This window comes from Anabrus simplex, chromosome 2 (assembly GCF_040414725.1).
Source record: "Anabrus simplex isolate iqAnaSimp1 chromosome 2, ASM4041472v1, whole genome shotgun sequence".
NCBI classification, from domain to species: Eukaryota; Metazoa; Arthropoda; class Insecta; order Orthoptera; family Tettigoniidae; genus Anabrus; species Anabrus simplex.
Genome location: NC_090266.1, coordinates 584,123,635 through 584,141,437, shown reverse-complemented (window position 1 = coordinate 584,141,437; position 17,803 = coordinate 584,123,635). Strand labels below are relative to the sequence as shown.

Genomic DNA, 17,803 nt, shown 5'->3' with positions numbered 1-17,803 from the left:
TTGGGGGTGAAAATGGGGGGTGAATTTTTTTTAAAATGAGTGTGTCTACATCTTAAAACTTTAAAATTTACAGATGTAAAAATTGGTAGTTAGAATCTCCTCTAAAAATAAAGGAACACGTATTTTTTGTTTCCTGTAAATCCCAATAGGAGGGGTGTAAAAGGGTGAAAAATGGGTTGAATGCCTTTAATGAGGATACGTATATTTCAGAACCTGAATATATTACAGAACTAAAAATTTGTATATGGGACCTCCTTTAAAAATAAAGAAACACGTATTTTTTAATTTTTGGAAAATCCAGTAAATGGCGGTTAAACAGGAGTGACAAATTGGGGTGAATTTTTTGAAAGACTATATCTACAGAATATCTTGGAAACGTAAAATGTTACAGACGTAAAAAGTGGGGTGTTTGGAATCTCCTGTAAATGTAAAGAAACATAGGTGATTTGTTTTTGGAAACTCCACTTAAGGGGAACTCAAAAGGGGTGAAATTTTAAAATGAGAATTTTTGCAATATATCTAAAAAAAACTTAACATATTACAGAAGTGAAAAATGGTATTTTTTATCTCTATTAAACATAACGAATTGTGTATTTTTAGTTTTCAGAAATACCACTTGGCTGGTGGGGGGTGGGTAAAAGTGACTGAAAATGGTGTTGACTTCTTTTAATTAAGCTACTGATATCTCAAAAATGAAGATGTTACAGACGTGAAATTTGATATTTGCAATCTGCTTTAAAAGTAAAGAAAGACGTATTCTCGGAAAATCCAATGAAGGGGGGGGGGGGGTGCAAGTATTTAAAATTTAATTGACTTGATTGTATGAGAATGCATACATCTAATAAAAACTAAAGTTGTTACAGACGTGAAAATTCGTATTTAGATCTCCTTTAAAAACAAAGAAAAACGCGTTTTGGTGGGGAAACCATCTTGGAGGGTGGGAGTGTAAAGGAGTTGAATTCCTTTCATGGGGACACATAAATCAAAACTGAAGAAGTTAGTCATGATAATTGGTATTTAGAAGATCTTTTACTATTAAAGAAGCAAGTATTTTTTGCGGGAAAATTCACTTGGGGGGGGGGGGGAAGAGTAGTGTGAAATGAAGTGAAAAATGTAAATAATTTTTATGGGGATACTTATATCTCAAAACTGAAGGCAATAGACGTGAACATTGGTGTTTGGAATCTCCTTTAAACATAAAGAAACAAGCCTTATTTTAATTTTTCTTTAGGGGGGGGGGGTGCGGGGGTGGCGGTAAATAAACTTAACGGCGGTGGGGTGTAGAAGGAGGTGAGACCAATTGATTTTTTTTTGCTATGGGCTTTACGTCGCACCGACACAGATAGGTCTTATGGCGACGATGGGATAGGAAAGGCCTAGGAGTTGGAAGGAAGCGGCCGTGGCCTTAATTAAGGTACAGCCCCAGCATTTGCCTGGTGTGAAAATGGGAAACCACGGAAAACCATTTTCAGGGCTGCCGATAGTGGGATTCGAACCTACTATCTCCCGGATGCAAGCTCACAGCCGCGCGCCTCTACGCGCACGGCCAACTCGCCCGGTACCAATTGATTTTACTGTTCTTAATGTACTTATAAGTATCCTCCTTTGCTCAGGCGGCAGCGCGCCGGCCTCTCACAGCTGGGTTCCGTGGTTCAAACCCCGCTCACTGCATGTGACATTCGCGCTGGAAATACCGGAGGCGGGACCGGTTTTTCTCCGGATACTCCGGTTTTCCCTGTCATCAGCCACTCCAGCAACACATAATAGTAATAATAATAATAATAATAATAATAATAATGTTCCGGACCGTCGTCAAATGTGCGGACCGCGCTGGAAACGGCTCCTGGACGAGTAATGACTAAGAATGCAGTCCGGCCGCGGGTTCAGTGCCGCCAAAGCACCCAATATGACACAGCGCCGGATCTCCTGCAGGATTTTATACATATTAAAATTATTATAGGAAAAGATGGCAAAGATTTACGGACTCAACTGACCGGGAGGTAATACCTGAGCCTAGCCCGGGAAGTACGAAATCGATTGCTGGAAAGGAAGATTGAAAAATGGGAGGAAACGTGCCGTAATCTAATAGAAAACGAGTCAGATCGGGAATTTTGGTGGATTCTCGCAGAAAACGAGGCAGATCGCGAATTTCGGTGGATTATATATCTAAAACAATAAGCATTCAATTATAAATTTCAGTATAATACCGTAGCGAAGCACGGGTATCTTGCTAGTCTATATATATATAAAATAACTTGTCCTGACTGACTGATTCATCATCGCCGAGCCAAAACTACTGGACATAAAGAGATGAAATTTTGGGGATATATTCATATTAAGACGTAGGTGCTCGCTAAGAGAGGATTTTGGGATATTCCTTCGCTAAGGGTGTGAAAACGGGGGTGAAATTTTAAAATGAGTTGCTCTATATCTCAAAACTTTAAAAGTTTACAGATGTAAAAATTGGTATTTAGAATCGTCTTTAAAAATAAGGAAACACGTATTTTTTGTTTTCAGAAAATCCCAATAGGAGGGGTGAAAAAGGGTGAAAATGGGGAAAATGGGTTGAATGCCTTTAATCAGGATACCGGTACCTATATCTCAGAAACTGAAGATATTACAGACCTGAAAATTGGTACGTTTGATCTCTTTTAAAAATAAAGAAACACGTATTTTTTTGTTTTTGTAAAATCCAATTAATGGGAGGGTGAAAAGGGGGTGAATTTTTAAAATGAGTGAATCTATATCTCCAAACTTTTAAAGTTTGCAGCTGTAAAAATTGGTATTTAGAATCTTCATTAAAAATAAAGGAACACGTATTTTTTTGTTTTCGGAAAATCGCAATAGGAGGAGTGAAAAGGGGCTAAAAAGTGGTTGAATGCCTTTAATGAGGGTACTTATATATCAGAAACTGAAGATATTACAGACCTGAAAATTGGTGTTTGGGATCTCCGTTAAAAATAAAGAAACACGTATTTTTTGTTTCTGGAAAATCCAATTTAGGGGGGGGGTGAAAAGGGAGTAATATTCTAAAATGAGTGTATCTATCTCAAAATTTTTAAAGGTTATATATGTGAAAATTGGTATTTAGAATCTCCTTTAAAAATAAATAAACACACGCATTTTTTCGTTTTTGGAAAATCCAAATATTGGGGGGTAAAAAGGGGGGGGGGGGGTAAATTTTTTAAAATGAGTGTGTATACATCTTAAAACTTTAAAATTTACAGATGTAAAAATTGGTAGTTAGAATCTCCTCTAAAAATAAAGGAAAACGTATTTTTTTGTTTCCTGTAAATCCCAATAGGAGGGGTGTAAAAGGGTGAAAAATGGGTTGAATGCCTTTAATGAGGATACATATATCTCAGAAACGAAAGATATTACAGAACTGAAAATTTGTATATGGGATCTCCTTTAAAAATAAAGAAACACGTATTTTTTAGTTTTGGAAAATCCAATTAATGGCGGTTAAACAGGAGTGACAAATTTTGAAAGACTATATCTACAGAATATCTTGGAAACGTAAAATGTTACAGACGTAAAAAGTGGGTGTTTGTAATCTCCTATAAATCTAAAGAAACATAGGTGATTTGTGTTTGAAAACTCCACTTAAGGGGAACTCAAAAGGGGTGAAATTTTAAAATGAGAATTTTTACAGTTTATCTCAAAAAACTTAACATGTTACAGAAGTGAAAAATGGTTTTTTATCTCTATTAAACATAAAGAAACGTGTATTTTTAGCTTTCGGAAATACCACTTGGGTGGAGGGGGGGGTAAAAGTGACTGAAAATGGTGTTGAATTCTTTTAATTAGGCTACTGATATCTCAAAAATGAAGATGTTACAGACGTGAAATTTGATATTTGCAATCTGCTTTAAAAATAAAGAAACACGTATTCTCGGAAAATCCAATGAAAGGGGCGGGGGGGTGAAAGAATTCAAAAAATTAATTGAATTAATTGAATGAGAATACATACTTCTAATAAAAACTAAAGTTGTTACAGACGTGAAAATTCGTATTTGGATCTCCTTTAAAAACAAAGAAAAACGCGTTTTGGGGGGAAACCATCTTGGAGGGCGAGAGTGTAAAGGAGTTGAATTCCTTTCATGAGGACACATAAATCAAAAACTGAAGAAGTTAGAGTCGTGAAAATTGGTATTTAGAAGATCCTTTACTATTAAAGAAACAAGTATTTTTTGCGGGAAAATTTACTTAGGGGGGGGGGGGAGTAGTGTGAAATGAAGTGAAAAAAGTAAATTATTTTTATGGGGATACTTATATCTCTAAACTGAAAGTAATAGACGTGAACATTGGTGTTTGAAATCTTCTTTAAGCATAAGAAACAAGCCTTCTTTAATTTTTTTTTTTGGGGGGGGGTGCTGGTAAATAAACTTAATGGCGGTGGGGTGTAGAAGGAGGTGAGACCAATTGATTTTCCTGTTCTTAATGTACTTATAACGATCCTCGGCAGCGCGCCGGCCTCTCACAGCTGGGTTCCGTGGTTCAAATCCCGTTCACTCCATGTGACATTCGTGCTGGACGAAACGGAGGCGGGACAGGTTTTTCTCCGTATACTCCAGTTTTCCTGTCATCATCCATTCCAGCAACACATAATAATAATAATAATAATAATAATAATAATAATAATAATAATAATAATAATAATAATAATAATAATAATAATAATAATGTTCCGGACCGTCGTCAAATGTGCGGACCGCGCTGGAAACGCCTCCTGGACGGGTAATGACTAAGAATGCAGTCCGGCCGCGGGTTCAGTGCCTTCTAGGCACCCAATATGACACCACGCCGGATCTCCTGAAGGATTTTATCCATATTAGAAATGATTATAGGAAAAGATGGCAAAGATTTACATACCCAACTGACCGGGAGGAATACCTGAGCCTAGCCCGGAAAGTACGAAATCGATTGCTGGAAAAGAAGATTGAAAAATGGGAGGAAACATGCCGTAATCTAATAGAAAACGAGTCAGATCGGGAATTTTGGTGGGTTCTCGCAGATAACGAGTCAGACCGCGAATTTCGGCGGATTATATGTCTAAAACAATAAGCATTCAATTATAAATTTCAGTATAATACCGTAGCGAAGCACGGGTATCTTGCTAGTATATATATAAAATAGCTTGTCCTGACTGACTGACTGATTCATCATTGCCGAGCCAAAACTACTGGACATAAATAAATGAAATTTTGGGGATATATTCATATTATGATGTAGGTGCTCGCTAAGAGAGGATTTATGGATATTCCTTCGCTAAGGGGGTGAAAATGGGGGTGAAATTTTAAAATGAGTGTATCTATATCTCAAAACTCTAAAAGTTTACAGATGTAAAAATTGGTATTTAGAATCTTCTTTAAAAATAAGGAAACACGTATTTTTTTGTTTTCAGAAAATCCGAATATGAGGGATAAAAAGGGTGAAAATGTGGGAAAATGGATTGAATGCCTTTAATCAGGATACCGGTACTTATATCTCAGAAACTGAAGATATTACAGACCTGCAAATTGGTACTTTTGATCTCTTTTAAAAATAAAGAAGCACGTATTTTTTTGTTTCTGTAAAATCCAATTAATGGGAGGGTGAAACGGGGGTGAATTTTTAAAATGAGTGAATCTATATCTCCAAACTTTTAAAGTTTGCAGATGTAAAAATTGGTATTTAGAATCTTCATTAAAAATAAAGAAACACGTATTCCTTTGTTTTCGGAAAATCGCAATAGGAGGAGTGAAAAGGGGTGAAAAATGGGTCGATTGCCTTTAATGAGGCTACTTATATCTCAGAAACTGAAGATATCATAGACCTGAAAATTGGTGTTTGGGATCTCTTTTAAAAATAAAGAAACACGTATTTTTTGTTTTTCTGGAAAACCCAATTAAGGGGGGTGAAAAGGGGGTAATATTTTTAAATGACTGTATCTATATCTCAAAACTTTTAAAGGTTATAGATGTAAAAATTGGTATTTAGAATCTCCATTAAAAATAAAGTAACACGTATATTTTGTTTTCGGAAAATCATAATAGGAAGGGTGGTAAAGGTTGAAAAAGGGGTCGAATGCATTTCATGAGTCTACTTATATTTCAGAACCTGAAGATATTACAGACCTGAAAATTGGTGTTTGGGATCTCCTTTAAAAATAAAGAAACACGTATTTTTCTTTTTGTGGAAAATCCAATTAATGGGGGGGATGGAAAGGGGGTGATTTTTTTAAAATGAGTGTATCTATATCTCAAAACTTTTTAAGTTTATAGATGTAAAAATTGGTATTTAGAATCTCCTTTAAAAATAAAGAAACACGTATTCTTTTGTTTTCGGACAATCCCAATAGGAAGGGTGTAAAAGGGTGAATAATAGGTTGAATGCCTTTCATGAGGCTACTTATATTTCAGAACCTGAAGATATTACAGACCTGAAAATTGGTATTTTGGATCTACTTTAAAAGTAAAGAAACACGTATTTTTTCGTTTTTGAAAATCCAAATATTGAATTGCGGTTAAACAGGAGTGACAAACTGGGGTGAATTTTTTGAAAGACTATATCTACAGAATATCTGAGAAACGTAAAATGTTACAGACGTAAAAACTGGGTATTTGGAATCTCTGTAAATGTAAAGAAAGGTAGGTGATTTGTTTTTGGAAACTCCACTTAAGGGGAACTAAAAAGGGGTGAAATTTTAAAAAGAAAATTTCTACAGTATATCTAAAAACTTAACAAGTTATAAAAGTGCAAAATTGTATTTTTTATCTCTATTAAAAATAAACGTGTATTTTTAGCTTCCGGAAATACCACTTGGGTGGAAGGGTGGGGGGTAAAAGTGACTGAAAATGGTGTTGAATTCTTTTAATTAGGCTACTGATATCTCAAAAATGAAGATATTACAGACGTGAAATTAGACATTTGGAATCTGCTTTAAAAGTATAGAAACACGTATTATCGGAAAATACAATGAAGGTGGGGGGGGGGATAAAGAATTGAAAAATTAATTGACTTAATTGTATGAGAATACATACATCTAATAAAAACTGAAGTTGTTACGGACGTGAAAATTGGTATTTGAATCTCCTTAAACAAAGAAAAACGCGTTTGGGGGGGGGACCATTTTGGGAAGCGAGAGTGAAAAGGAGTTTAATTCCTTTCATGAATACATGTAAATCAAAAACTGAAAAAGCTAGAGTCGGGATAATTCCTATTTAGAAGATCCTTTACTATTAAGGAAACAAGTATTTTTGCCGGAAAATTCACTTACGGGTGGGGGGGAGTGTGAAAAGAAGTGAAAGAAAGTGAATTATTTTTATGGGAATACTTACATCTCAAAACTGAAGGTAACAGGCGTGAACAATGGTGTTTGGAATCTCCTTTCAACATAAATAAACACGCCTTCTATTATTTATTTTTTGGTGGGGGGTAAATTAAGTTATCGGCGGTGGGGTGTAAAAGGAGGTGAGACCAATTGATTTTACTGTTCATAATGTACTTATAAGGAGCCTCCGTTGCTCAGGCGGCAGCGCGCCGGCCTCTCGCAGCTGGGTTCCGTGGTTCAAATCCCGGTCATTCCATGTGATATTCGTGCTGGACAGAACGGAGGCGGGACAGGTTTTTCTCCGGATACTCCGATTTTCCCTGTCATCTTTCATTCCAGCAACACTGTCCAAATTTCATTTCATTTGTCATTCATCGATCATTGCCCCAGAGGTGTGCTTCGGCAGCCGGCACAATTCCTATTGTCGCCGTTAGATGGGGCTTTATTCATTCCATTTCTTACCCTGTCGAATGACTGGAAACAGGCTATATAGTTTCGATGTACTTATTCTGACCATAAACCGATCATTTTTTAATCTTTCCTGGGTTCGTTTTCAACAGCCATCTTTTCATTCGGAGAACGTTCTTAGATTACAGCAGATTCTCCTGGCGTATAAATAAAAATTTTAACACATTTGAAATAAACGATAGGAATGAGATGGACCGTCAAATTGTTCACCTCTATAATAAGGTCAATAATGCACGGAAGTATGTCATTGGTGTCGGCAGAAATCCCGCACACTTGCCTACGCGCGGCAATGGTGCTGGTCACATTGTAACAATGACACTGGCAGCAGATGTAATTTACCGCCACGTAGCGGTCTTGCATCTTGCTCTGGGGTCGAGAACATATTTTAATAATAATAATAATAATAATAATAATAATAATAATAATAATAATAATAATAATAGTAATGTTCTGGACCGTTGTCAAATGTGCGGACCACAGGATTTGATTCATAGTAAAAACGCTTATAGGAAGAGATGGCAAAGATTTAGGGACCCAACTGACCGGGTGGAATATCTGGACCTAGCCCGGGAAGTACGAAATCGATTGCTGGAAGGAAAGATTGAAAAATGGGAGGAAACATACCGTAATCTATTAGAAAACGAGTCAGATCGCGAATTTTGGCGGATTCTCACAGAAAACGAGTCAGATCGCGAACTTCGGCGGATTATATGTCTAAAACAATAAACATTCAATTGTAAATCACAGTATAATACCGTAGCGAAGCACGGGTATCTTGCTAGTATATATATAAAATAGCTTGTCCTGACTGACTGACTGATTCATCATCGCCGAGCCAAAACTACTGGACACAAAGAAATGAAATTTTGGGGATATATTCATATTAAGATGTAGGTGCTCGCTAAGAGAGGATTTTTGGATATTCCTTCGCTAAGGGGGTGAAAAGGGAAGTGAATTTTTAAAATGAGTGTATCTATATCTCAAAACTTTAAAAGTTTACAGATGTAAAAATTGGTATTTAGAATCTTCTTTAAGGAAACACGTAATTTTTTGTTTTCAGAAAATCCCAATAATAGGAGGGGTGAAAAATGGTGAAAATGGGGAAAAATGAGTAATGCCTTTAATCAGGATAACGGTACTTATATCTCAGAAACTGAAGATATTACAGACCTGAAAATTGGTACTTTTGATCTCTTTTAAAAATAAAGAAACATGTATTTTTTTGTTTTTGGAAAATCCAATTAATGGGAGGGTGAAAAGGGGGTGAATTTTTAAAATGAGTGAATCTATATCTACGACTTTTTAAAGTTTGCAGATGTAAAATCTGGTATTTAGAATCTTCATTATAAACAAAGAAACACGTATTTTTTTGTTTTCGGAAAATCGCAATAGGAGGAGTGAAAAGGGGTGAAAAATTGGTTGAATGCCTTTAATGAGGCTACTTATATCTCAGAAACTGAAGATATTACAGACCTGAAAATTGGTGTTTGGGATCGCCTTTAAAAATAAAGAAACACGTATTATTTGTTTCTGAAAAATCCAATTAAGGGGGTGAAAAGGGGGTAATATTTTAAAATGAGTGTATCTATATATCAAAACTTTTAAGGTTATAGATGTGAAAATTGGTATTTGGAAACTAATTTAAAAATAAAGAAACACGTATGTTTTGTTTTCGGAAAATCCTAATAGAAAGGGTGGAACAGGTTGAAAAAGGGGTCCAATGCCTTTCATGAGTCTACTTATATTTCAGAATCTGAAGATATTACAGACCTGAAAATTGGTGTTTGGGACCTCCTTTTAAAATAAAGAAACATGTATTTTTTGTTTTTGGAAAATCCAATTAATGGGGGGGGGGTCTGAAATGGGGGTGATTTTTTAAAATGAGTGTATCTATATCTCAAAATTTTTAAAGTTTATAGATGTAAAAATTGGTATTTAGAATCTCCTTTAAAAATAAAGAAACACGTATTCTTTTGTTTTCGGAAAATCTCAATAGGAAGGGTGTAAAAGGGTGAATAATGGGTTGAATGCCTTTAATGAGGCTACTTATATTTCAGAACCTGAAGGTATTACAGACCTGAAAATTGGTATTTGCGATCTACTTTAAAAGTAAAGAAAGACGTATTTTTCGTTTCTGGAAAATCCAAATACTGGAGGGGGTTTAAAAGGGGGGGGTGTGAATTTTTAAAAATGAGTGTGACTACAACTTAAAACTTTAAAATTTACAGATGTAAAAATTGGTAGTTAGAATCTCCTCTAAAAATAAAGGAACACGTATTTTTTGTTTCCTGTAAATCCCAATAGGAGGGGTGTAAAAGGGTGAAAAATGGGTTGAATGCCTTTAATGAGGCTACTTACATCTCAGAAACTGAAGATATTACAGACCTGAAAATTGGTGTTTGGGATCTCCTTTAAAAATAAAGAAACAAGTATTTTTTAATTTATGGAAAATCCAATTAATGGCGGTTAAACAGGAGTGATAAATTGGGGTTAATTTTTTGAAAGGATATATCTACAGAATATCTTGGAAACGTAAAATGTTACAGACGGAAAAAGTGGGTGTTTGGAATCTCCTGTAAATGTAAAGAAACATAGGTGATTTGTTTTTGGAAACTCCTCTTATCGGGAACTCAAAAGGGGTGAATGTTTAAAATGAGAAATTTTACAGTATATCTAAAAAAAACTTCACATGTTACAGAAGTGAAAAATGGTACTTTTTATCGCTATTAAACATAAAGAAACGTGTATTTTTAGTTTTCGGAAATGCCACTTGGGTGGAGCGGGGGGGGGGTTAAAAGTCACTGAAAAGGGTGTTGAATTCTTTTAACTAAGCTACTGATATTTGAAAAATGAAGATGTTACAGACGTGAAATTTGATATTTGCAATCTGCTTTAAAAGTAAAGAAACACGTATTCTCGGAAAATCCAATGAGGGGGGGGGGTGAAAAATGTGAAAAAATTAATTGACTTAATTGTATGAGAATACATACATCTAATAAAAACTAAAGTTGTTACAGACGTGGAAGTAGGATCTCCTTTAAAAACAAAGAAAAACGCGTTTTGGGGGGGAAACCATCTTGGAGGGCGGGAGTGAAAAGGAGTTGAATTCCTTTCATGAGGACACCTAAATCAAAAACTGAAGAAGTTAGAATCGTGATAATTGGTATTTAGAAGATCCTTTACTATTAAAGAAACAAGTACTTTTTGCGGGAAAATTCACTTGTGGGGGGGGGGGAGTAGTGTGAAGTGAAAAAAGTAAATTATTTTTATGGGGATACTTATATCTCAAAACTGAAGGTAATAGACGTGAACATTGATGTTTGGAATCTCCTTTAAACATAAAGAAACAAGCCTTCTTTTAATTGTTTTGGGGACGGGGGGTGGCGGTAAATAAACTTAACGGCGATGGGGTGTAGAAGGAGGTGAGACCAATTGATTTTACTGTTATTAATGTACTTATCAGGATCCTCCGTTGCTCAGGCGGCAGCGCGCCGGCCTCTCACAGCTGGGTTCCGTGGTTCAAATCCCGGTCACTCCATGTGACATTTGACTGGACGAAACGGAGGCGGGACAGGTTTTTTTCCGGATACTCCGGTTTTCCCGGTCATCAGCCATTCCAGCAACACATATTAATAATAATAATGTTCCGCACCGTCGTCAAATGTGTGGACCGCGCTGGAAACGGCTCCTGGACGGGTAATGACTAAGAATGCAGTCCGGCCGTGGGTTCAGTGCCGCCAAGGCACCCAATATGACAAAACGCCGGATCTCCTGAAGGATTTTATCCATATTAAAAATGATTATAGGAAAAGATGGCAAAGATTTACGGACCCAACTGACCGGGAGGAATACCTGAGACTAGCCCGGGAAGTACGAAATCGATTGCTGGAAAGGAAGATTGAAAAATGGGAGGAAACGTGCCGTAATCTAATAGAAAACGAGTCAGATCGGGAATTTTGGTGGATTCTCGCAGAAAACGAGTCAGATCGCGAATTTCGGCGGATTATATATCTAAAACAATAAGCATTCAATTATAAATTTCAGTATACTACCGTAGCGAAGCACGGGTATCTTGCTAGTTATATATATGACACAAATAAACACATTAAAATTAGTATACAACAATAATTATTTTTTTTAACAATCATATATTTTATAAAATATCACAAATATGAGATTTTTTCTCGCACATTGCCATCGTAGATAACTGTCCAGTGTCCCATTACCTTTTTCTCTCATACAAATCACAAGAGTACAGCGCTCAATTTAACACATACAAATAATTTTAAATGATGACACTACATTATTTTTTTTAACATATCAAACTTTTTTGTGATATATTACTTATATGAGAACTTTTCTCGCATTTTGTCATCACAGTTAACTGTCCAATGTCCTGTTCCCCGCTTTGTCACACAGAACATGACAATGTAGCACTTATTCTTCCAATGCATTAATACGACACTTGGTTCACACGCAAATCGCAGATGTTAATTTTATTTTGCCAGTTTCTCACAAAAGTTAATCATCTTAATCTTATCTCAACAAATCTCACGTGAAGTACTTCGTCAAATTCCTAATGTTTTAAGTACCGACAATCTTCCCTTCCTGATCTTTTAAAGAATATGCACACTTCCCGATACGGTTCACAATAGTGAAATACCCCTGATACAATAGAAAGAATTTAGACATATTTCCCGCCTCTGCAGATGATGGGAATGGAACTCTGAGTAGCACCTTGTCACCCAAATTGAATTCGTCCAATTTTACCCTTTTCTGCTGGCGAATACGTTTATTGCCTGCTTTGATTAAATTTTCCCTGGCCAGCTGGATGTAATAATCCTTAGATTTTCCCTCTCCCAAGTCTAAGCCTAGCATACTTGCAATTTGATCGGTTGGTTTCCTACCAAAATGAATTTCATGCGGCGTACATCCCGTAGACTCGTGTACCGTAGTGTTACACCATCGTTCTACATCACCCAGTCGTGAAAACCACGAACTGTGCTTATCGTGTGCGTATGCTTTGAATATTCTCCCGATCTCTCTCATGACCCGCTCGACCATATTACCTTGTGGGTATCGAATAGACGAATATATGGCCTTAACACCCAGTTCTTTCAACTTGGTAGTCCATATCTTTGAACTGAACTGACTGCCGTGATCTGATAATATTCTGAGTGGACATCCAAACTCAGGAATATATCTGTCAATAACCTGCTTTAGGCAACCCCTTCCCGTAGCTTTTCTCAGGGGATACATTTTGACATATTTGCTGAAGGCATCAATCAAAACGAACACATACCGGTATCCATACCGAGATTGTACTAGTTGCCCGAACAGATCTACGCATATAAGTTGGCCGGGCTTGTCTACAATGACGGCTTGCCGTGGGCCCTCTAAAGTCCTGTTAGGATGCTTACTACGTTGACATAGATCACAAGTCGCAAGTAATTTCCTAATACTCCTTCCCATATTCTTCCACACAAAATTCCCTTGAATAGCATAAAGAACCTTGTTTGCCCCAAAATGACCGAGTTCTTTGTGATAATACCAAATCATGTCTTCCTGTAATGACTTTGGTACACAAACTTTAAATTGCCCAGAATGACACTTCCTTGACAGGAAACCACTACTTAGTTTGTACTCATGTTTACCTTTCTTCACAACAACATCTGCCTCATCTCTTAGCAAGGTCAGGATAGCATTCATCTCATCCTCCTTCTCTTGTTCCAACATGAGATGACGTAATCGATCTCGTTCTGTCATGTTGTCCGTTACCTTCCCCACACATACCAGTATTCCTTCTCTTATATCTACATACCTGGACTCCGTATTACCTGATGAATTCCTACTGAGGAAATCGGCTAAGACATTATCTTTACCTTTAATATGTCGAATAGTGAAGTCATATTCACTGATAGCTAAAATCCACCTTGTCATTCTATTACTTGTTAACTTACATGTCTTAATAAATACTAATGCCTGATGATCTGTCCATATCTCAAACTTATTTCCTAATACATACATCCTGAATTTGCTTAATGAATAAATAATGGCCAAGAACTCAATTTCCGTGATGGTATACCTCTTTTCAGTCAAGCTGAGTCCCCGACTCGCCAAGGAAACAATACCCAAATTTCCATCGTCATCCGTCTGACACAAACATCCGGAAATGCCCTTTTCTGACGCTTCGTTCATGAGTACGAACTCGCGATTAGGCATAGGGTATTTTAACATAACGGCTTCATTGAAACCTTTCTTCAGCCTAAGAAATGCCTCATCATATTCAGCCGTCCACTTCCATTTAGCTACACCTATCAATAAGCCTCTGAATGGCTCTACTAACGCTGCATATTGGATGACAAAACGTCTAAAATAATTACAAACCCCTAAAAATGATTTTAACTGTTTACTATTACGTGGAGTGCTCGTGTTGTTAATCTTCTCTAATCTCGTTTGTTCTTGTTTTACCCCTGTGCAGATACAGTGTGCCCCAAGAATGTAATCTGTTGTGTGCAAAATGTTGACTTATCCAGTTTTAATGTGAATACCCCCTCTCTAACTTTCTGTAAAATTATGTTCAAATGTACCATGTGTTCTTCAAAAGTGTGACATGCTATAACTACGTCATCAATGTACATTGTAACAAAATCCCCTGTATCCCGACCTAAAACTCTAGACATAGCACGAATCAACGCTGCGGAAGAGGTTTTCGTACCAAAAGGGACTCTAGCAAATTGATACAAACAATTCTTATATGCGGGGGAATTTGCAAAAATGAAGAAAACAAATCCTTGATGGAAAACCATGTTTTCCCTTCAAAACGCTGAATGAGTTCTTCCACTGTTTCCGGCCTCTGTTGGTCTGCCTCAATCCTCTGATTCATAAGCCTGCCGTTAATACACAGCCTGACTGACCCATCCTTCTTGGCAACGATAATTAAAGGATTAATACTATGGCTACAAGATGGTTCAATTATTCCGTAATCCAGCATAATGTTTATCTGTTCTTCGACAGCACTAGCATATTTAAGTGGAATGGGGTACTTAGGTCCCACAAATGATGAATGGTCATGTACAACAAACTTGTGTTCATATACATGTGTTCTTCCTGGCTTATCACTAAATACATCTCGATGCTCACCTAACATCGAACACAACTGTTCCTCCTGTAATTCACTCAAATTATTTCTCTCCACTGTCTTATACAGACTATCCCTTGGATCCTCTCTTATGCACAAGTGACACACGTCAAAACATCTCCTCTCTCTAGGAACACCTTCCTCACCTCCCTAATACCTTTACCAGAACACACGTTATCAACACTTACATTCGACCCTTCATAATTCACACATACTTGTTTGCTAGTTTTCTCCCAGGACAAACACACACTTCCCGAATCGAAGTCTAATCTAGCTCCATGATTTGTAAGCCAGTCAGCTCCTAAAATAACTGAATACACCAGATTTGGCACAACAAGGCATGGTTGAAAGTTACATTCATTTTCAATCGTAATTGGTACCGCTATCATTTTATTTACTCTCTGTGACTTGCTACCCACCGCTGTTATAATGAAGGTTTGCCTCACAGGAATCTCTGTTATATTCTGACTTTCTTTCAGAATTTCCTCGTAAAGCTTGAAGCTAATACATGACCTTTCACTACCAGAATCTAATAATACCTTCACTTTTCTTCTCCACACCATAATTTCTATCGTCGGAGTCACTACCTCACTACTTATATCCTCAGTATTATAACTACTTGCATCACTTAACAAATCACTCCTTATATCTAAATTAATACTACTATTTCTTACTTTATTACCTATGACTACGTCATCACTTAAAACATTTGACTTATCATTACTTAGGTCACAATCACGTTGTTCTCTTAAATCTACTTTTACTACACAATTATCTACACTAACTACCTGTTTTGACAACTTTTACCTGCGGACTGTTCACGTGACCGGTTTATGCAGTCCGCTGAGAGTTTAAAGTGCGCTGGCTCAATGATGGATCCTGAATAACACTCGTGTTAGCCCTATTTTCATCTCTATGACTCAAATCCCCACGCCTCCCATTGTCGGATTGTCTCGTGTAACTCTGCTGACCTCTATCACTATTGAAATTCCTATTAACCCTCGTCTGATCATAATTGTTACCTCTCCTCTGATAATTATCTAACCTGTTTCCCGCTCCCTCTACAGTTCTACTTTGCGGTCGACTACCACCTATGCTACTATTCAGATAATCAAAACTATCTAACAATACCTCCATTTCTTTGATAGTACTGACTTTCTGCATACACGCAGCTTCCCTAATCCTATCAGAATAATGTTTTAACATAATCCTTACGATATCAACTTCTGAACCAATACTATTAAGATTTTTCCAGATAAGCACGTGTGCCAGAAAGTATTCTGTCATAGACACTCCCTCCTGTTGTCTATATTTACCAAACATAATCCGTTATCTCACGACCCTGGACATTCTCATCCCAAAACTTATTAATAAACTTCTCTTTAAATTCTTCCAAATTAGACATATTATTACGGTACACTTGAAACCAGGTTTTACTTTCACCGATGAAGGAATTAGACAAGATCTCTAACACGTATTCCCATTCGATAATATTATCCCTCAACTTATTTGCAAATCTTTTCTCAACAAATGTTAGAAATTCCATAGGATTACATTGTTTTCCAGTAAACTTAGGCAAATCTTGGTCCCTATTGTATAAACCACTCGTTATTACTATTTCTCTTGTAATCTGACCTTCTCTCATTTCTTGCCGTAGTACCCTCTGGCAATTCAAAACTTTTTCTTCCGCCACTCTCTCCGCATTCTCTTTCATTATTCTCAACTTTTCCTGTAATTTTTCCTCTTTCTCTGTAACCATCTGCGACAAAGTTTCTTGTTTATTCTTTAGTTCTCTGACCTGCCAAAGCTCTTTTTCAAACGTTTCTACCTTACTGACACATTCCCTCATATCTTGCCCCACTGCTTTATGGATCTTGTCTAGTCTTTTGTCTACAATCTCGTGAATTTCTTCCCGATTACTAGAAATCTTATTACTTAACTCTTTGATATTCTCTGTACAAGTTCCCTTGACATGCTCAATTTGAGTATGAAGCTCGCTCCGACTCGACTCCATTTCTTCCCTAAGGTCAACACACTCTTTATTTAACTTATTTTGTAACGTAGATATTTGATTAGTTACCTCTACTATCTTAGTATCTATTTTAGAATTTAGTGATTCACTTAACCCATCTATTTTCTCATTGGTCACATTAAAATTTTCTTTATTACTGCCAATTAATTCTTCCATTTGTTTCTTATTATTTTCATTACTAATACCAATCATTTGTTCCATTTTATTACTTAGAGAGTTAATCTGTTTATTACAATTTTCATTATTAGTACTAATAAATTCTTTCATCTCTTTATTATTTTCGCTACAACTACTACTAAAAAATTCTTTCATCTCTTTCTTATTCTTTTCATTACTAGTATCAATCTTTTCCTCCATACGTTTCTGACTATTTTCATAACTACTACTAATTAATTCTTCCATCTGTTCCTTATTAACCATTTGTTTCCTGAGCTCGGTCATTTGGGCCGACAGCAAATTTAGATTATCTTGGTTCATCCACCCCACGATCTCCTTTTGAGTTTCAGTGTGCTTCTCAATTTATGCACTTTCCTGAATTACCTCAGAAGCTTCCATCGTATTCACCTGCTCCCTACTCTGAGTTTCACCTTGGATGTCCGCAGAAGCACATGACTTGTTATTGTCTTCCATGTCCATCATTGGTTCACTAGTGATAGTACGCGATCTCAAATTAATTTCCCTCTTCAAATCCCTTGACATATCCCCAAAATACAAATATATATCACAAAATTACACTCCTGACATTTACCGGTAATAATTCCGTTGGCTTAAATGTGCATACTCTTCTCAAAATGAACCTATGATATGCTGTCATTCAGAACAAGTACTGAATTTCTTCGTGCACCAC

The 17,803-nt window shown here is 36.6% G+C and overlaps 1 protein-coding gene across 1 annotated transcript in view; it reads right to left on the bottom strand.

Moving 5' to 3' along the window:
- LOC136862934 (neural cell adhesion molecule 2) overlaps nt 1-17,803 on the bottom strand; it is a 485,522-nt gene that overhangs the window by 240,154 nt on the left and 227,565 nt on the right. The window lies entirely within an intron of this gene.